The sequence below is a fragment of the Lissotriton vulgaris genome, unplaced genomic scaffold, assembly GCF_964263255.1.
Source record: "Lissotriton vulgaris unplaced genomic scaffold, aLisVul1.2 SCAFFOLD_831, whole genome shotgun sequence".
NCBI classification, from domain to species: domain Eukaryota; kingdom Metazoa; phylum Chordata; class Amphibia; order Caudata; family Salamandridae; genus Lissotriton; species Lissotriton vulgaris.
The window spans coordinates 640,528-662,750 of record NW_028244772.1 but is presented as its reverse complement, the minus strand read 5'-3'; the positions used below and the strand labels follow the sequence as shown (position 1 = coordinate 662,750).

At 51.3% G+C, this 22,223-nt stretch overlaps 1 long non-coding RNA gene across 1 annotated transcript in view; it reads right to left on the bottom strand.

The window, feature by feature from the left end:
- Nucleotides 1-22,223, bottom strand: part of LOC147666752 (uncharacterized) — a 78,558-nt gene that overhangs the window by 14,724 nt on the left and 41,611 nt on the right. The window contains exon 2 of the long non-coding RNA XR_015304737.1: nt 17,102-17,146. This is a non-coding gene — a long non-coding RNA (uncharacterized LOC147666752). The remainder of the gene's footprint in view (nt 1-17,101; nt 17,147-22,223) is intronic.

The following is a 22,223-nucleotide window of genomic DNA, read 5'->3' as shown; positions in this document are numbered from 1 at the left end:
AAAATGCAGGTAGTCCGGGGTGTCCAGTCCCACGTCTCGTGTCCGCCACGGGTCTCAGCTTTGCTGTGGGTCGGATTCAGAGAAGTCTGGAAGTCCAGTTCCTAATTCGCAGAGTCTTCGGATTCCGGCAGGAGCATCGACAAAGCAAACCGGCAAGTTATTGGTGGTGCCTGTTTGCACAGGGTGGTCACTCCTTGACCAGAAGGGAGTTGTCTTCAGTCTTTTAGTCAGTGTAGAACGTCGAAGGTCCAAGAGTTTCGTATCAGAGTTTCATTCTAGGATAATCTAAAGTCTGTAGAGACAGCTCCTATATTTATACTGATTTTAGTGACTGGATTACCTGCTAGGTCCCTCCTATTGGTGGACCTGGGAAGGGGGTGGTTACACCCCTTTCCCTTTGTCCAGTTTCACGCCAGAGCGGGCTGGGGTGCCCCAGCAACTGGTTTGAACCGGGCTATGCATGGAGCACCTTGTGAGCCCCAGGCATGGTCTGGAAAAGCATCTTTCCATTCAGCCCACCCTGCCCCAATACACTACAGGCTGTTTGGGGAGGTTCTGGCACCTCCCTAGACAAGAAACCTATTGTCCAGGCCTCCCTTGCTGGAGTTTCCCCCAGCAGGTCACTTGTGTGTGGCAGCAGCATCCATTTCGTGATGCTGGGGCTCTGTTTAACTTTAACCGGGTAAAGCAGTAACTACATGTCTTCCTCTAGAAGGGTGGAATGCTACCCCCGCCGCCAGGACTGGCGGGGGTAGTATTCCAAAGTGTTTGACACCTTACACAACATGTTTTGATAAAGCCAAACCAAAGTTAGCATTAACCGTGAGGATTATAATGCACTTAAGAGTATATGGTATGGCTATATCATAAAACAGCTATATGGAGATGGTTCCGAAAGCTACAGAGGAGCTCAGCTCATGCTAGGGCACCCTCTCACATAAAACCAAGCACTCTGCCTCCAGGATTGTCAAGGCCTGCCATAGGAGTGACTTATAGGTTACAATGTGTCTATATATAAGGTATATATAGATATACTATATCTAAGTAAGGGGTGATTACACAGCCTTACATAAGCTGAGTGACCAGCCTGTGGTGTCAGTTTAGATGGCCAGCCAGGGGTGGCATAATTTACTTATTTATTTTATTTTGAGAGTTTTATATAGCGCGAACAAGATCTTTGCAGATAACAGAGCGCTTTACAAAGGCAGGTGGAGGGTAGGGGAACAAGGGGGCATAGTAGGGAGGTAGATCAACAAGATCATGTACATAGCACCAATATAGTATATAACATAGTACCCATATAACGTATAGTACAGGTATGAGGTAGCAGGCATAATTGGAGCGTAGGCCATCCACATGCTGCAGCCCCTGGTAGGCCTTGGATGCACCTATGCCCTGGGTACCTATGGTACACTATACAGGGGCTCACAAAGGTGACCCAATACCCAATCTGGTATGTACCTAAAATACATGGTATCAATTTAGAGAGAGAACAGCTGGGCTGTGGGTCTGATTAGCAGGCCCGCAGCCACACTAAAGTCGAAAAACCAGAAAATCACAGCAAGTGGGGTGACCATAGGAAGCAAACCCTACTCCCCTACACAGCCATTCATGCATTCATCCTTCCAAGAACCATCCTGGCTCTTTCCACCCACCCATGTATCCTTTCTCTTCCATCCATACTTCTTTAACCCCTACCACGCTACCGCGTTTTCCCACTGTGCGCTGAAAAAAATAAAATGGCTTGTTTATGACACAGCCAGCTCGTCATCCGCGTAGCGCAGGTAACGCCCATGATGAGATGGCTTTGTCATCAGCGCCGAAGGGGTTAAAGCCTTTCATGCATTCATCCTTTCAGTGCTTAACAGTCCAGCCTTCCATCGCTGCACCTTTACATCCATCCAACATTGCAGCCTTTCCTTCCCTGCTCCTTAACCCTTTCTTTTCACCGTTCCTTCCATCCATACTTCTGGCCTTCCTTTCGCTGTTTCCACCTGCCTCTGGTGCTTTCCAACTCTCTCCTCCTCTTCACATCCCGCCTCCCAAAGAGGATTCTTTTTCCAAACGATGCATCATTTCTTCCATCCTGCCCCCCCGTCCGTGCATGATCCTCACTTCTTGATCCCCCCTTGACTGTACCAGGAGCACAGACAGCTCAGACTCTCTGATGCCAGGGGGGGTGCGGGGGGAGTAGTGAAGGCTCAGGGACCCTGCCCACTGACCCAGCTCTTCAGTCTCCTCCATGCTGACTGAGCTTGTGATCCCCGGCCTCCTTCCTGCAGACCCTGCTTGTGATCCAGACCCCTCGTCATGCTGCCTCTGGACCCCTCGATGCCGGCCCACCCCCTGGGGGCCAGAGTTTACATCCGTAACCTCCTGGAGAAGGCCTGCGGGCGGGCGCTCCACCGCCTGTGGGAGGACCAACTGCCTAGTGAGAAGGAGGCGGCAGAACGGAAGGCCCTGCGGCACTGCGCCGCCAAGCTCCTGGAGGGCATCTGCGGCCCCCCACCCCGGTATTGTCCGCAAACAATCTTGGGAAAGGTAGACCACATATTTTGGGTGCACCATGATTGCTCTGCACAAGACAGTCTACTGCTCCATTTATACAGATACTGAACAGAGTGGGAGCCAGCACACAGCCCTGTGTGACGCCACGCTTTATAGGGCTCTGGATCGTATGGTCCTCCCCCTGGATCCTCCTCGCCTTAGCATATGAGTCAGTGTAAACAAGTCTCAGCATCAGAACCCTATCCTCCCTCGTGAATGCATTGCTTAATATGTATGGCATCTAGACCTCAGGACGCGATAGATAGGTATCCCCGGGAATGCCATCTAATCCAGGAGACACTTCTTTTTTCAATTGCTTCAGTGCCTGTGATGTTTCCTCAGTGCTGAATGTTAGGTGCTCTCTTCTCAGTTCACCCAGTATCTCAACCTCAGATGGAGGAGCACTGAGCAGCTCTTTGCAAGTTGAGTGTTAGGAGCCCGTTGACGATTGTTATTGTCTGGTGTTGGGACAGACTAACTCCCACCATTTGTGCACCCAAGTGCCACCAGCATGATGGCCACCCGTGCCTGGAGGCGCTTAAAAAAGACTGGGGCATCCTGCAGCGCGGGAGTGCCCGGGACATGGGTGGGCCCGTCTGCGCCCATCAGAGCCCGGAGGAGGCAGGGCTGGGCTGCCTCTCTTAGCTTTTCTGGCTTGTTGTTACTACAGCTGGGGACTGAGTCTAGGACGCATTCAGGATTCTGGATTTGAATTGGAACCAGGACTAGGATCATCAGAATCAAGGCACAAAGGTAAACTCGGTGGGGGCGGGGGGGCGTGTGCCTGCCGAGGAGCATGTGCAGCCAATTAAGGGGGCCCGTGTTGACTTTCTATGGAAAACAAAGAAGTTACAAATATACAGTTTAAGGACACTTCCGGATGGACTTGGATGAAACCCTTTTAAACTAGGACACTTCTAGAGTCAAGACCCACGGGAGCACCGGAGTACACATGTTACCTCACCCAGGGAAGCCGGGTGCATAGGTGTCTTTTCGTGTCAGGTTTTGTCATCATTTTCAATGAAGACCTGTAAAGAAGTGCTGCAGGCGACCAGAGTAAAAGTGTCCGGGTAGATCCAAGAGTGGATCAAAGATCTGAAGAACCTGAAAGGTGAGGGGACAGTCTGGGTCACTAGCCAGTGACCAGGAAGAAATCAGGTGATGTTGGATGCTTTCGAAGTGAATGTGAGCTTGTTTCTTCAGCCACGTGGTCCAGGAGTCATCGACTAGGACCAGGCGCTGGATTCGAGCTGTCATACAAAGGATCTAGTTGACTGCCCTGTCGGTATCTGGATTGGACCCAACAAGCCTTGGTAACCGCAACCCACGCAGGAAGTCGAAATGAGCTCTGTTGCAGACCAGCAAGGTCTGGGGCGCTTCTTTGTAGGGATGCTGGAGCAAGCCTGGAGCAACCAGGCCAGAAAGTTAAAAGAAAGTCTTTCAGGGGGTCACTAGCCAACGGGCAAGGAACCGGGAAGACGCATCGAGCAGAAATGCACCAGCAGGCTCCACGGTACCCTCGTGGAGTGTGCAGGCCTGTGCTTTGGTACAGATAGTGCTCGGGACTGGGGCTTAAAGTACACATCTCTCATGTCTGCCACGGGTCTCAGCTTTGCGGTGGATGTGGGTCGTGGTCAGAGATGTCTGTAAGTCCAAGTTCTGTGTCACAGCCTCTTCGGGATCCGGCGGGAGCCTCGACATTGCAGACCGGCAAGTTGCTTGGTGATGCCTGTTTGAACAGGGTGGTCAGTCGTTGACCACAAGGGAGATGTCCTTAGTCTTCGAGTCAAAATGGAATGTCGAAGTTCCGGGATTTCAGCTTCAAGATGTCCTCCAGGTGAATCTAAAGTCCTAGGGGCACAGCTCCTATACTTATACTAAGTTTGGGTGCTGGAGGGGGCGCGGAGCTTGCCACAGCCGATGGCGGACGTGTGATCTAGATGCTCCGCGCCATCGCCACAATAACTCACCAACTATCCTGCCAGCACAGGACCTGAAGGGGCACAGAGGTGGGCAAACACGCCCGGAGATCTCCGCTGCCGGGTACGAGAGAAATGGGGGCACTCCGAGCCACAGCGACTCGGGAGGCAGATGATTGAGCGCCGGAGATCTAGGCCGCTCATCCCCAACATGGATTATGCACGCTGGCCGCAGTACGCGCGGCAGACCAGAGCGACGTCAGCCCGGTGGATCGAGGGCCCATACTTAGCGCAGCGCTTCAGAACCCGGAGAGCCTGGTTCTTGGAGCCCCTGTGCATACCCCCTGCACAACGAGAACACGTGGTGCCCCAACTGCGCCACTGGCACTGGAGCGCATACATTTTTTGATACCCTCCTAGCCCGGCAGACTGCGACTCAAGGCCCATAGAGCCGGTATTTGGGACCCTCGGGAGCATATGTGTCGGCGGTGACTTGGGGAGCTCTCAGTTAGGATGCTGCAGCAGCACGGAGATGTGGACGAACAGCGGCACTTGATAACAGGCGGTGAGTGTGGCCTGCCTCGGTGGGTTCTCTGTGGCGGGCTCTGGTGCCGGCCTTGTGGCGCAGCGGTAAGGGAGACCCACCGCGCTGCATCGGCAGCGGGAACAGCCCTAGAAGGATTGCTAGACTGAGTCCATTGGGCCTGAGCCGACCCTGGTAACCTGGTCAAGATAACAACGGCCAAGTGATTGGAGGGCGGACGTACTGAACTCTCGGTGATATATCGCCGAGACACAGCGGGAGTACGCGACAGCAGTTGCCCGGAGACCTGGGTGCAGAATGGGCAAGGGTGACAAAACCCAAACCAAGTTACCCTTCGAGCAGCGCCGCACTAGGGCCCCGGAGGCACAGGTAATGGAGTCTATCCCGCAGGCGAGAGGGGCCGAGGACACGTTTTACGCAGACATTAAAACACTGCTGGTAACGATGGAAAAGGGCCTCCAAGACAGCATAGCATCGCTGGGCTCCAAAATAGATGCCCTCTCCTATCGAATGGAGTGTATGTCGGAAAGAGTTGAAAAACATGCTGAGCGACTAGACATGGCGGAGAGGCGCATAACGGAAGTGGAAGAGGCGCAAACGGAACAAGACAAAGTCCAAAAGCAGCAAGACCGGATACTACAGGTCCTACAAGACAAATCGGAGGACTTGGAGGCCCGCTCTCGCAGATCGAACATACGAATCACGGGAGTGTCGGAGACCACACAAACGGGTAAAATGGAGCTAGTCGTTGAGAAACTGCTGCTAATGCTGCTGGGAGCGGAAGCGTTCTTGCCGATGTTTATAGTCGAGAGGGCACATCGCACGCTGGGCCCGCGCCCGAAGCCGGGAGCACCCCAAGGCCAATCATCGCCAAGCTCCTAAATAACAGAGACACAGCCTTGCGGATAGCCCGAGAGAAAAAGACACTGCAATTCGAGGGATCTGACATCTCACTGTATCCGGACTTCACTGCAAAGGTACAAGAAGAACACAAACACTTTGCTCTGTACAAGAGACAACTCCGTGACCTCGGGCTGGACTACGCCATGCTATACCAAGCAAAATTGAGAATCAATCGGCAAGGTCATTCACATCTTCACGGATCCTAAAGACCTACACAAGGCGTTGAAAGTTTGGACAAAGGAAAGCAGGGGTAGCCCTAGGAGTCAGAATGGCGAGGAGGACTCCGGCAGCCAACTGGACAAACAGGCTAGTAAAACTGTATGGACTCGCTGATTTGCTGAATGTGGGTCCCTTGACTGTTCGCAGCATCCCTTGATGCAGACTTGGGACTTGGCGCTGCTACATGGAGCACTACATCCGAGCGCCCACTGCTTATGCCTCTGAGAGAGGGGGCCATGGGAATCCCGAGGACTCGACATATTGGTGAGACTGTTTTGATTTGTCTGTTGTCGCTGCGCTTATAGTACGCACACCGGCTCAGCCGCCATATGAGAGTTGAAGGCTGACGCGGCTCATGTATCAGCAACAGCTTGGGACGCTTTGGTCGTGGGGTGTGCCGGTTTGTAAATATGTTATAGTGGCCTATCTGTGCCCTGACTGCACACGCCGGCATAACCTCCTCTAGCGTTGGTGGGTGGGGCGGGGCCTACGAAGCTGCTGCCTGAAGTTACGGCTGTTCCACCTGGCAACCTCGGCCCTCGCGCTGTGTGCACTGTTGGTCCCCTTTGGGGATTTTCTGAGCATTTTTGGGGAGAATTGGGAGGGGGACGTTACCATGCCGGGCCGAGTTGGGGTTGGTCTGCTGTGGAAGGGGGATGGAGGAGTTCTGAGGAGTTCACAAACAGTATTATCATGTTTGACAGAAGTTTGTTCAGTTACTTTGGGGAAATTGCTTAATCTGACTTTGCACTCTATGACCATTGATTACACAGACAGAAATATGCCTTCTTCCTATCCAATACCAAGACGTAATGGCTGACACCACCACAGACGGGGGAACAACACACACCTAGACTGACCGCTATAAGTTGGAATGTTCGCAGTCTGAACGACCACCGTAAGGTCAGGAAGGTCGTCGGCTACCTGCAGCGCCAGCACATAAGACATAGCCCTACTTCAGGTGACGCACCTTCCTGCACACAACCACATGCTTCGAAGCAGAGGGTTGGAGGGTAACATCTCTGCTGCGGGGTTCACTACTAGCGCCAGAGGGGTTTTGACATGGGTTAACCCGAAATCCAAACTGCAGATCCAAACGCTGGAAACGGACCCTGATGGGGGATTTGTTATATCTAGATGTTATGGCCCTGCCGCAGACCCTACAGTTGTCAACACAAATGGCCCCAATTTTGACTCGCCAGAATTCTACAAGACCCTTGCTGCCAAGATCAAACGACTTAGCCAAAGGAGTTCGCTATTGTGGGGGGTGGGGGGACTTCAATCTCACTATGAACCCTACTTTGGACAGATCAACTGGCCCTCCCCGCAGACTTGCAGCTGCTGCTTTGGAGCTGCAGAGCGCAATCACCTGCCTGGACTTGGGGGATGTATGGCGGTCCAGGAATCTGCGACAAGGGGGGGTACACGCACTACTCTGCATATCATAACATCTACACTAGGATAGACTACCTGCTTGCTTCCTCCTCCCTCTTGGACTGGGTGAGGGACTGCAGGGTTTTGCCCAGAACCCTGTCTGATCACTCACCTGTACTTATGGAAATTCACATCCCAGGCAAAATCATACCGCCATTTACATGGAGATTCCCGCCTAACTCTCTACTGGACCCAGTGTTTAGGGGAGAGCTGGCTGAGGCCATAGACACGTTTTTTTAACAGAATATAGGCTCGGTTGAGAGCTTCCAAGTAGTTTGGGAGGCCTTCAAGGCCTATATTAGAGGAGTCGCGATGTCAAAGCACTCGGGCATACTTAAAGCGATCACGAAGAGATTGGCGGACCTTGAGAAAAAACGAGGGGAATTGAAGCGCAGAGTTGTTTCGCAGATGACGCTGTGAGCGCAGAAATTAGGACCCTACTGGCGGAGTATCATGAGGAAGCGGACAGGGAGATCAAACACATGAGCAAATACTCCACGGCTCGGGTATATGGAGAGGGGGAGCAGCCGAGCGCAGTGCTGGCCAACCTTATGAAGGGAGCATGGCGGCGCCATCACATCCCTATGGTGAACACTGCTAAGGGAGTGCCAACCACATATGATAGAGAAATAGCTGAGACTTTTAAAAAATTACTACTCGGATCTGTATTCCTATAAGGACGGCGATATGAAAGAGGAAATTATTGACTATTTAAGTCATATAGACATCCCCACACTGGCCAACTCCGATAGGGAATTTCTCATGCAACCAACAGAAAGGGACGAGATTCTGGACGCGCTTGCCAGTATGAAATCGGGCTTCTACAAAGCCTTCAAGGACCAACTGCTACCACATCAAGGACCAACTGCTACCACATCTGTCGACCCTCTTTGACGACATGTGTAGAGGGCAGCATGCCACAATCTGTGGTAAATATTTTAGTAATTTACCTTGAACGGAGTTTCTATAAACAATAAATTCAAGTATGAAGAGCAGAGTCCGTGGTGGTTCGAATTCAGGGTCTTTATTCAGTAACTCGAGTTAAGGGAGAGCTCCGTCACCTAGGGAGGATCGGAAGAATCTCTAACTTTACATTCTGAACACACAGTATTTATAACAAGAAAAGAGGAAGGAACTTCCCTTCAATGCATGCCCGGATCATATGTTGCAATAAAACAGAAGTCATGTAGGCCCGGATCATATGTGGCAATGAAACAGAAGTCATGATCATAAAAGGAGATAACGTCGTGAAAAAGGGGCACGTGGTAGAAGAAATAAGGCTGAGTCATGTTTCAGAATAAGGAAGCACAAGAGAGTCAAAGGTGTGAAGAAATAACGCTAGGCTGGTTCCTTAGATAAGAGAAAGAGAGTCGTGACAGGATGTCTGTTTGTCGTGTTTCAGCATTCAGGGGGCTCTTCTTCTCGGAATTGGTTGTCGTGGTTCAACAGAGCGGGGGTTACTTCTCGGAATCAGTCTGATCTTAGGGAAATGGTTACAGATGGGGGGGTCTTGTTCTCGGCATTGGCTTGACCACAGAAATGCACGGTTTAAGTGAGGAAACTGGTTCGCGGAATCGCCCTGAGCATGAAGATGTAATGTTGCCTTTAGGGGAGGGCGAGTGCGTGTGCAACTTCGTGAGGTGCATGATCAGCGCGTGATTAGTTCGTGTTCGTGTGCTCGTGCGTTCATGTTTTAGCACGATGGGCTCGGGGACGTGACTGAAGAGGGTGTATGATGGGACATAACTTATGATAAAAAGAGTCTTTTTCCACAAATCTATGAGAGAGGCTATCTTGGTTACTATATTGAAGCCGGGAAAGCCACACGATGAGTACAGCTCATACAGGCCCCTGTCGTTGCTGAACGTCGATACCAAACTATTTGCCAAGGTCCTGGCCACTCGATTGGCCCTGCTTGTTAACGGACTGGTAGCCCCGGACCAGGCGGGGTTTGTCCCTGGCAGAAACCTAGTTTATAAGTGATCCAACATGTTCGACCAAATAGAAAGGCACTGGCAGTCTTTCTCGATATGGAGAAAGCCTTTGATTCTGTAGTGGCCCTTCATGCGTGTAGTGCTGCAGCGTATGGGCCTGGGACAACCATTTCTCCAAAGGTTGGGAGCGTTGTACCACGAACCGAGTGCGAGGCTCCGTATGGGAGACCTGGTCATGGACCCCTTCCCTATTAGCAGAGGGACTAGGCAGGGATGCCCCCTCTCGCCCCTCCTATATGCCCTGGTGGCTGTACCGCTAGCTTGCGCTCTGCGGGAATACCACGGGAACGAAGGCATAGGCTTCCCAGGCTACAGGATTATAGTTTCGATGTACGCAGATGACACCCTGCTGTACGTCCGCGACCCGGATAACAACTTATCATCAGTACTTAGGGAGGTGGTACGCTTTGGGGCACTCTCTGGTCTAAAGGTCAACTGGACCAAGTCGCTCGCCTTTCCACTTACACCGCTCACGCAGCAAGCACAAATGGAATACCCTCTCCAGTGGACCACGGATACGGTCTGCTATTTGGGGATACATCTGCACACAGATTAGGAAATCCTCTTTATAGCCAACTATGGCACTGCGATTAGTAAGCTAGAAGACTACGTGCTTCATTGGAGCAAGCTTCCCCTGTCCCTAAAGGGGCGCATATCTATCATGAAAATGGTTTTGCTCCCTAGGTTTTTGTTCTTGTTTCTTACCTTACCAATTGTCCTCCCCAAATCATTTTTTACACGACTGCAACAACTGATGACAAAGCTAGCCTGGGCGGGCGGTCAGCCTCGCCTCCGGTGGACACTTACAATGCCTTACACAATGGGCGGGCTTGGAGGCATACTACAGAGCGGCACAGGCGTCACATTTACACACTTGGCTACACGGAGACAGAAACATACCTCATGTTCGCATGGAGACCATCTTTGCACAACCAGACACACTCCAGCACACTATTTTCCAGTCAATGGATCGTACAACGGGCATACTGGACTCTATAACAGCCACCAATCATGCATGGCACAGCCTCTTACAGATGCAGGGTGGGGCATTGCTGTACTCACCTGTGATGCCAGTTGACTGGGCCATATGGATACCGCCACTCACGGAAAAGGGAGTGATTGAAGCTTTGCATAAACTGAACGTAAACACAGCTGGAGACTTGTTCGCTGACGGAGTGGTTAAGACGTGGGAGCAGGTGCTGGGCACCAGCGAGGAGCCTCCGCTACAGACGCGATTTCAGTTCCATAGGGTGCGCAGCGCTTTGGGTGACTTGCTGGGTGGGGACATAACGGAACCCCCTGAGGTCCCTGAGCTTACACATGTAATCAAAACCGCATCACCTAGGGGGCTGCTGTCCAGTCTGTACGAGCTCACACAGACAATTACACGGTACCCACACTCTAAGGCACGGCTGGCGTGGCAGACCGACTTAGGCATGGTATTAGATGAGGACACATGGCGCTACTGCTGCACTGTCACTAAGAAGGTTTCACTCAATGGCAGACAGACTAGTCCACTTCAAGTTCTTAAACCGAGTGCCCCAGCCGTTAGGCCAACTCCTCTCCCCTTAAAGATCTTGCCCACTTCAATCAATCAATCAATCAATCACAGCATTTATATAGCGCACTACTCACCCAAAGGGTCTCAAGGCGCTAGGGAGGGGGGGTCCGCTACTGCTCGAACAGCCAGGTCTTGAGTTGCTTCCTGAAGGCGAGGTGGTCCTGGGTCAGGCGGAGGTGGGTCGGGAGGGAGTTCCATGTCTTGGCGGCGAGGTAGGAGAAGGACCGACCTCCTGTGGTGGCTCTTCGGATGCGGGGGACGGCGGCGAGGGCGTGGCCGGTCGATCGAAGCTGGCGTTTGGGAGCGTAGAAGTTGAGGCGGCTGTTGTGGTATCCCGGGCCTTGGTTGTGTAGGGCTTTGTGTGCGTGGGTGAGGAGTCGGAAGGTGATTCTCTTGTTGACCGGGAGCCAGTGCAGATCTCTCAGGTGTCCGGAGATGTGGGTGCGACGGGGGATGTCCAGGATGAGGCGTTCTGGATCCGCTGAAGTCTCTTCTGGAGCTTGGCGGTGGTTCCGGCGTAGAGGGAGTTGCCGTAGTCCAGACGGCTGGTGACGAGGGCCTGGGTGACCGTCTTCCTGGTCTCGGTGGGGATCCACCGGAAGATCTTACGTAGCATGCGCAGGATGTTGAAGCACGACGAGGAGACGGCGTTGACTTGTCTGGTCATGGAGAGGGAGGAGTCCAGGATGAAGCCCAGGTTACGTGCGTGGTCTGTTGGTTTGGGTGCGCTGCCCAGGGCGGGGGGCCACCAGGAATCGTCCCAGGCGGAGGGTAAGGATCCCAGGATGAGGACTTCCGTCTTGTCCGAGTTCAGTTTCAGGCGGCTGTTCTTCATCCATTCGGCTACCTCTTTCATCACTTCTGCCATCAGGTTCATTTTTACTTGGGAAAATAAAGAGTGCTTAGTTTGTAAACGAACAAGTGCTGGCATCAAACGTTTTTCTTTGAAGCTTGTGGCCCGTGATTAATACCAGGGCTTGATAGTATGGTTTCTACATATGCATCTTTAATCCACCATCAGTCACGCCTTTACTCGTTATCTCAGTCCTGGTACTGTGTGCGGCAGTGGAGGGTCTCTGTGCTCTGCAACCATTGCTATGTGCGCCAGTAACCAAACCGCGCGTGTCTGCGGCGCCAAATGGCACTCAAAACGTTTTCTTTAAAAAGTGAAAAGATGGTGCATTTTCACACATACAACGCCACAATAAGGGTCTTAAGGGCAGTTTGCAAATTTATTGTATTGCCTGTTTTTTCATTGTTGTGTCTGACTGCTGTTGTCCGTCTTCCCCGCTGCCTGTGCGTGGTCCATGCCATTTTTTCTTCCCTCTGTTCCCCTCGCTGTACCCTTGCTCTCTGCCCGGTCTTTCCTTCTGTACCCCCCGCTGCCCGTGTCTCTGCCCGTTCTGCCTTCTGTTCTTAGCTGCCCCTATATTTCTGTATTCCGGATTTTGCCTCTGTGCCATTAGTTTTTTGTGCCCGTCTGCCCTCTGTGCTACTCGTTTTTGTGCCCCTTTTGCCTTCTGTTCCACTCGTTTTTCCCTAATTTTTTGTGCCCTTCTGCCCTCTGTTCCACTGGTTTTTTTGTGCCTTTCTGCCCTCTGTTCCACTCGTTTTTTTCCTTGGTTTTGTGCCCTTTTTGCCTTCTGTTCCACTCGTTTCCCCAGCCGCTGTGACCCTGCGGCCCCGCCCCCCTGACTGCCCACTGTGACCTTTTGTTTAAGTATTGCTGTTAATCAGAGCCCCTTCACGGGCTCTGATTAACAATACTTAAACAAAAGGTCACAGTCTGCCCCGCGCTCCCACAGCCACGAGCCCCACAATCCCCAGCAGCCCCTCCTCCTTACCTGCACTCCTCACAACCGCTCCGCCACCACCCCATGGAAAAGTGCCTCATGTTCGCGCCGCTTGCTTCTTTAAAGCGGCCGGCGGCGCGACTCACGTGATGTCCAGTGCGCGCGCTCCACGAGAGGTGGTGCACGCTGACGTCAGGGGAGGTTCCCGCGCCCTGGAGGCAACGGTGGTGGCTAGACAGTTCTTAGCTGGCATCAGGTGGTTTTCTGATGTTTGCCCCCTCCAAACCCTATAGCCTCATGGGTAGAAAGTTCCCCCTCCAACTCCATGATTCTTCTACTGTAACTCCCCAACAGTGGCAGTGACGTTACTATTTCAGCTCTTCTTACACCTCCATATCATCAGAGGGCCCAAAGTTAAAAATTTATTCTGATTGTACAATTGCTTAAAAGCACGAAAGTATAACAGAACTGCACCATACAAGTATAAAAAAACACACTAAAAGGTTTTTTCTGGACAGATAAACATTGCTTAATGATTAAAAGCACTAGTTCTTTCTCTCTCTATTCTTCTCACTTACTCTATCTGTCTGCCTCTCTATCAGTGTCCCCGTCATTCTCCTGTGCTTCACCTTCCTTTGACACGCTCCTCTTATTTTCTTTCTAATGTTCCCTCTTTTCTTTTCACTACCTTTGTGCCCTCTTTCTGAGTCTCTCGCTCTCTCCCTCCCTCTCTTATATACTGTCTCTCTGCATGAACTCTCTCTTCCCTGGATTTTATCTCTACCATGTCTCATTCTCTCTCCTGCTCTCTCGACCCCATCCCTTTCTATTGTATGTGTGAATTTTGTTGTTTCTCTCCAGTATCAGGGAAGGCTTCTGTTTCATATGCAATTGTATTTATGGCCCGCTTTGAGATATTTTAACAGAGTAAGCCATGCGTAGTTGGGAGTAAAATTAACCCGCAAAATAAAGGTAATTTCCCGTTCCGGAGTCACTGCACATTGGCTCCTGCAAACTTGTTATACTGGTTGTAAACGTTAATCACGGTTCATACTTTGAAGCGCTTAGATTATCACAATATTTCGCGAAGCGTTCCAATAGGTAAACCCAATAAAGAAATGCGTTCCTGTTAAATACCGTACTGCAGGCTGGGTTCCCTGTTAAATTACTGTACAAAACCACACGCCGAACAGATAGCAGGGTCGGTCGCGTACTTGTTGCACAGATCTACTGACTGCACCCCGTGTCACGTCTGAGCCGGTCACCATTCCAGTATTTGATACAACTTACAACATTCAGTTGAGCATTAACAACGCGTCCTAGTGAAGCACACACAGGCAATTGTGCATGTAGTGTCACTACATAAAATGTCCCCATTATCATTATTACACCCACCAGACTTGTGTTACTTTGGGGGTAGACTTGCGCGTTCGGAATGAGCGACAAATGTCTGACCTGACCGACGTCTGGAGCTAAGGGGTTGAATCCCAGATTGATAGGCAGGGGTGTTGGAGAAAGCCAACCGCCCCCAGATCTGTGGGCTGCCCTATCACCCCACCCCAATGTCCTTTAGGTTCCTCTGATGGGCAGATGTGCTTGTGTTCAGACTAAGGTGCCCCGACAGAACTGCACTGAACGCGGTTCAGTTGCCCCGGATACACCCTCAGGGCCAGAGAGGGGGGGCAGGAAGTGGGTTAGTAGTTGAGGGGCTCAGCTGGAAATCTGTTTGCAGCCTGGGTTGGGAGGGTGGCGAGTGTTGTTGCATTGCCTAATAACATCCGCACACTTGGTTGTGAAACGGCTCACAACAGTATATGGTTACGGCTCAGACACACACGCAATGGCGGGGCTAGGGTGGGGACGTCCTGGTGGCAGGACCCTCTATCTGCCCCCAGTTCTTGTGTTTTTGTGTTCTGCTGCTTGCATGGGTGCTATGGTGCTTTAAACCATACTGCACCCACCATACTGCACTCTGCGCATAGTGTGATGTGCATTTATCAGCAGTAGAGACTTAAAAACAAGCCGTATCAGTCAGGGTAAACGGTCGCCAGGCAGCCGGCACCCGATTTTCACTTTTAACATTAAAATTAAAGCGCGGATGCCGCAATTATACTAAAAGTAAAGAAATCGATGTTTTTTCTGTTTCTTTACTTTTGGTATAATCGTGGCACCAGCGCTTTACTTTTAATGTTAAAAGTAAAGCATGCGTGCCAGGATTATACCCAAAGTGCGCTCATCACAATGCCGAGTTTTCTCTTTTAGAACCGTTCCACTTGGACGGCTGCCATAAAAGGTTTATCTTCTTTATGGGGCCATCTGTTTGGACCCATAAAGATGATAACACACATAAGTCAAGGAAGCCAGTCCAAGTGGGACGGCTTCAAAAGAGAAAAGAGTATATCACTAATACCTCTTTTCCAATGGCTGGCCACCGTTTAGCATGAATAGTGACGCCAGCCCATGGAAAAGAGGGGCGGGGCTTAACCTCGCTAGTGAAAGTACTCTGTAAACATAAAATCTCGCGAGCTCGACTGCGCATGTGCGCAGTTCACCACGAGACCTAAAAAATCAAGTCGAAGAGTGCATTTTGAAACACAACTTTAAGGTAAATTTGTGAAAAAGTCACAGGCTCTATGTAGTATCCTGCATATTATACTGTAAGGTGCTTTACCAGCCCTGCTCTGCCAGTGCCGGAGCTCTGACTCATTGGCATGTTGGAGTCTGATGATGCCTCGGGATATTGGGACTGAGGGAGCAGAGCGACAGATGGTCATGGGCTGAGCAGCTGACAGGCAGCTCCTGGTGGGGCTCTGATCCACCACAAATCTTCATGATGTCCTGTACCTCACAACCTGTTATCTTTATGAATAAAGCATCCTGAAATACAACCTTCCTGAGTGGACCTTCATCACTACACTCTAGAGCAACATTCCTCAAACATTCAAGTCCTCTTTTGGTGAGCATAGCAAATGAAACCTGTCACTGCAGAGGAACTGCACCGTGCCTTCTACACCGTCAGCCCTGTGCACTTCCAGCTCTATGCGTTTCCAACAATGTACTATGCCAACGCTGGACACAGCCAGACCCCCCCGACACAGCCAGAGCCCCCCCTGATACAGCCAGAGGCCCCCCCGACACAGCCAGAGGCCCCCCCCGACACAGCCAGAGGCCCCCCCGACACAGCCAGAGGCCCCCCCCGACACAGCCAGAGGCCCCCCCCGACACAGCCAGAGGCCCCCCCCCGACACAGCCAGAGGCCCCCCCCGACACAGCCAGAGGCCCCCTGACACAGCCAGAGGCCCCCCAGACACAGCCAGAGGCCCCCTGACACAGCCAGAGCTGCCCCCGACACAGCCAGAGCCGCCCCCGACACAGCCAGAGCCCCCTCCGACACAGCCAGAGCCCCCCCCCGACACAGCCAGAGCCCCCCCGACACAGCCAGAGCCCCCCCGACACAGCCAGAGCCCCCCCGACACAGCCAGAGCCCCCCCGACACAGCCAGAGCCCCCCCGACACAGCCAGAGCCCCCTCCGACACAGCCAGAGCCCCCCCGACACAGCCAGAGCCCCCCGACACAGCCAGAGCCCCCCCGACACAGCCACAGCCCCCCCGACACAGCCAGAGCCCCCGACACAGCCGGAGCCCCCCCCCCCGACACAGCCGGAGCCCCCCCCGACACAGCCAGAGCCCCCCCCCCCGACACAGCCAGAGCCCCCCCGACACAGCCAGAGCCCCCCCACAGCCCCCCCGACACAGCCAGAGCCCCCGACACAGCCAGACCATTACTGTTGCAGCAGTGCTTGGTGCTCAGTCCGCGTTTCCTCCAGAGAAACTGTAGTTTAGTGAATTTGTTTTGTTAAACCGTTGGTAGTCCTCTCAGCTGCTTTCAAAGGAGTTCTGAGCTAGAAGATTCACGAGCTGTCCTTGCACCAGCAGCTTCTTTGCAGAGTTGAAAGATTAGTCAAGACAGTTCCAGTGACGCAAGTACAGCTCTGGGAGCAAACTTCAAAATATATAAAGACACTACTCAGTTTTTCGAAACTTTGTTTCCGTTGCTCAGACCCCAAATAGCACTCATGGTTCGTATTCAGAGGGTTCTTTTAGAAGAGTCTTAGGTTTAAATAATTAGAACAATAAGCGAAAACTTCCACAATAAGCGAAAACTTACACAATAAGCGAAAACTTGCCTGTGTTGTTGCTCCAGTTGAGAGTAAAGGCGTTGTTGATTCCACCTGCATTAAAAAGAAGAGAAACGTTAATAGTTCTACCAGCAGTAGCAGATATTGATTAGTTAATAGACTGCACATTAGTTACTTTGAATTGTAATTGCATTCCTACAGGATAGTCACACATTTTGCCCTGTTGTGAAATCACTAGGAGTGAAGGAGGCGGTTCCTATATCTCAACCCCTCTTTTTGTAAATCTTTGGGTATCTTGTGTAGTCTACTTGAAGATTTCACATAGGTTCAATCTCTACATATATTCACACGGGGGACCCTTTTAAGCAGACCCTGGTGGGCTCCCTTATGGAAACTGAGCACATAATGCCTCTTCTCTGGAAGACTGGCCTTTACCCCCGGTGAACACTGCAACGCACTTTCACTCCATATTTCAATCTATGAAATAGTTTCTACATGATCGCAGCTATGGTCGAAACGCTGATCTTGGAAGGGGTAAAGTTCCATCTGCTTCATTTCAACTGTCCGCAAACTCGGGTATGTCCCTACCCCTCTCTTAGAAAGCAGACAGGAAGTAACTCACACACATCTTACCTTAGACAGGGCTACATCTCTCATCCTGTACTCAGTTTTCATTCAGCACCAAACTCACATCAATCCCCATGCAATGAAGCACTTTCACCCTGCACTCAGGCACTTATCAACCTTTATTCTTGCACAGAAAGTACTCACACCATTCTCTGCACTCAACACTTATCAACCTTCATTCTTGCACAGAAAGTACTCACACCATTCTCTCTGCCTCAGACACTTATCAACCTTCATTCTTGGACAGAGTACTCACAGCATTCTCTCTGCCTCAGACACTTATCAACCTTCATTCTTGGACAGAGTACTCACAGCATTCTCTCTGCACTCGACCCTTATCAACCTTCATTCTTGCACAGAGAGGACTCACACCATTCTCTGCAATCAACACTTATCAACCTTTATTCTTGCACAGAAAGTACTCACACCATTCTCTGCACTCAACACTTATCAACCTTCATTCTTGCACAGAAAGTACTCACACCATTCTCTCTGCCTCAGACACTTATCAACCTTCATTCTTGGACAGAAAGTACTCACACCATTCTCTCTGCCTCAGACACTTATCAACCTTCATTCTTGGACAGAGTACTCACAGCATTCTCTCTGCCTCAGACACTTATCAACCTTCATTCTTGGACAGAGTACTCACAGCATTCTCTCTGCACTCGACCCTTATCAACCTTCATTCTTGCACAGAGAGGACTCACACCATTCTCTGCACTCGACCCTTATCAACCTTCATTCTTGCACAGAGAGGACTCACACCATTCTCTCTGCGCTCAACCTTCATTCTTGTACAGAGCGGACTCACACCATTCTCTCTGCACTCAACCTTCATTCTTGCACAGAGAGGACTCACACCATGCTCTCTGCACTCAACCTTCATTCTTGCACAGAGAGGACTCAGACCATTCTCTCTGCACTCAACCTTCATTCTTGCACAGAGAGGACTCACACCATGCTCTCTGCACCTCTCAACCTTCATTCTTGCACAGAGTACTCACACCATTCTCTGCGCTTGACACTTAACCTTCATTCTTGCACAGAGAGGACTCACACCATGCTCTCTGCACTCAACCTTCATTCTTGCACAGAGAGGACTCACACCATGCTCTCTGCAGTCAACCTTCATTCTTGCACAGAGGACTCACACCATTCTCTCTGCACTCAACCTTCATTCTTGCACAGAGAGGACTCACACCATGCTCTCTGCACTCAACCTTCATTCTTGCACAGAGAGGACTCACACCATTCTCTCTGCACTCAACCTTCATTCTTGCACAGAGAGGACTCACACCATGCTCTCTGCACTCAACCTTCATTCTTGCACAGAGAGGACTCACACCATGCCCTCTGCAGTCAACCTTCATTCTTGCACAGAGAGGACTCACACCATTCTCTCTGCACCTCTCAACCTTCATTCTTGCACAGAGAGGACTCACACCATGCTCTCTGCAGTCAACCTTCATTCTTGCACAGAGAGGACTCACACCATGCTCTCTGCAGTCAACCTTCATTCTTGCACAGAGAGGACTCACACCATTCTCTCTGCACCTCTCAACCTTCATTCTTGCACAGAGTACTCACACCATTCTCTGCGCTCGACACTTAACCTTCATTCTTGCACAGAGAGGACTCAGACCATTCTCTCTGCACTCATTACTCTGCTCCACCACCTCTGAACGTATTATTTCCCCCCCCAGGCGAAACCTAATGCATTTACCATTGCTTGTTTTTTCAGTGTTGTTGCCCCTTGATATATTCAATGTGTTTGGTGGTGGAACCCAGTTAGAGTCTTGACAGAGCTGGGCATGGGTCTCAACTGCCTCCTTTAGCATCGCCACTGATCAAATGATTTATCGGCCATTTTTCATCCTGCAAACTCTGCCGAAATCCACTTGGGACACATGCAGGAGTGCATGGTTCATTGCACAAATGAGTTGCCATCAATATTTTGGTATCACAGATAGTGCAACTATCAAGGGTTTGAGTGTAATCAGGGCCATAGAAAGCTCCCCTCTCAGACCCACAGGTTTATGGGAGATCTCTAGACAGGAGTGCACTGTTCCAGCTGGTTCCAGGTTCCTTCTCTGGAAATCAATAAAGTTAGGAAAAGTTTGGGATTGCTTACGGGGCTCTGCTGCCGTCTCGCTCTTTTTACAAAGGTTAGAAGCTTTGATGGCAAACGACCATTAAAGAAAGCACCTGGTTTGTTTCTCATGTGTCTGTGTCGGACTGGCCCACAGGGCGACCAGGCAGTGCCGGAGGGCTGGGGACAGGTCACTGCGACCAGGCAGTGCAAAAGGGATGGGGACAGGTCAGTGTGGGGGCAGTGTCTGAGGGCTGGGGACAGGTCATTGCGATGTTACCTGCAGCAAGCTCAAAGCCAAGCTGTCTTCCATCCCTGCCAGAGCACTTCTACAGCTGTCCTTACCAAGTCAGAACTGCCCACTTTGCTAACGTGGGCCACATTTTCAGCCAATTCTCTAATGTGGCCACGCTGAGTGTTGTGCCCGGGACTCCTTTCTGTTCCGGTTCGAGGCGCTCTCTGGCTCAGTTTGACCGCATTCGTGGTCTATTCAAGCACAAGAATGGAGATTCTCTTTAAGAACAGCTGAAAGCATGTCAAAGCCACAGGCCTGCGTTCCCTGCATGCACAGGCCACATCAGGACTTGGCACACGAGGCCCAGACACAGAGGAAGGAGTCAGAAAGGGCAGTTCAATGCTAGCACTCGGGGGGGGGGGCTGTGCAAGGATACTTCATGTCAGAACACTAGGGGGGGCGCAAGGACACATCAGCTCATAGCACTCTGAGGGGTGCAAGGACACATCAGCTCATTGCACTCTGAGGGGTGCAAGGACACATCAGCTCATCGCTCTCTAGGGGGGTGGGGGTGCAAGGATTCATTAGCTCAATAGATACAGCTGGGAGAGACCACGAAGTGGCCTCTTTAAAGAAGGGGACAACATGAGACACAGCAAGGCTATAGAAAGACTTCTGGGCGCTGTGTCTCTGGGGCATGAACATGACACTCGGAGGCGCTACTGACAGACTTCTGGGCGCTGTGTCCCTGAGGCATCAACATGACACCCTAAGAGGCGCTACTCACGGACTTCTGGGTGCTGTGTCCCTGAGGCATGAACACGGACCCTCAGAGGCGCTACTGATGGACTTCTGGGCGCTGTGTCCCTGAGGCGTAAACATGACCCCCTCAGAGGCACTACTGACTGACTTCTGGGCGCTGTGTCCTTGAGGCATGAACATTGTAGGAGTAGGGTCTGCTTCCTATGGTCACCCCCACTTTTGCTGTGATTTTCTGGTTTTTCGACTTTAGTGTGGCTGTGGGCCTGCTAATCAGACCCACAGCCCAGCTGTTCTCTCTCTAAATTGATACCATGTATTTTAGGTACATACCAGATTGGGTATTGGGTCACATTTGTGAGCCCCTGTATAGTGTACCATAGGTACCCAGGGCATAGGTGTATCCAAGGCCTACCAGGGGCTGCAGCATGTATTATGCCAGCCCTGGCTGGCCCTCCAAAGTGACACCACAGGCTGATCACTCAGCTTGGGTAAGGTGGTGTAATCACCCCTTACTTAGATATAGTAAATCTATATCTACCTTATATATAGACACATAGTAACCTATAAGTCACTCCTATGGCAGGCCTTAACAATCCTGGAGGCAGAGTGTTGGTTTTGTGTGAGGGTGCCATAGCAAGAGCTGAGCCCCTCTGCAGCTTTCGGAACCATCTCCTTAGATCTGTTCTATTATATAGCCATACCATATGCTCTTAAGTGCATTATAATCCTCGCGGTTAATGCTAACTTTAGTTTGGCTTTATCAAAACATGTGTAAGGTGACAAACACTTTGGAATACTACCCCCCCCCCGCCAGTCCTGGCGGCGGGGGTAGCATTCCACCCTTCTAGAGGGAGAAGACGTGTAGTTACTGCTTTACCCGATTAAAGTTAAACAGAGCCTCAGCATCACAAATTGGATGCTGCTTCCATAGACACGAGTAACCTCCTGCTGCTGGGGGAAACTCCAGCAAAGAGCCTGGACAATAGGTTTCCTGTCGAGGGAGGTGCTAGCACCTCCCGAGACAGCCTGTAGTGTATTGGGGCAGGGTGGGTTGAATGGAAAGATGCTTTTCCAGACATTGCCGGGGGCACACAAGGTGCTCCATGCATAGCCCGGTTCAAACCAGTTGCTGGGGCACTCCAGCACTGCTCTGACGCAAAACTGGACAAAGGGAAAGGGGTGTAACCACCCCCTTCCCAGGTCCACCCATAGGAGGGACCTAGCAGGTAATCCAGCCCTTTAGTTTAGTATAAAGATAGGAGCTGTGTCCCCAGGACTTTAGATTATCCTGGAATGAAACTGATACAGAACTCTTGGACCTTCGACGTTCTATTTCGACGAGAAGACTGAAGACATCTCCCTTGTGGAGTGACCACCCTGTGCAAACAGGCACCACCAGGAACTTGCCGGTCTGCTTTGTCGACGCTCCTGCCAGAATCCGAAGACTCAGCGAC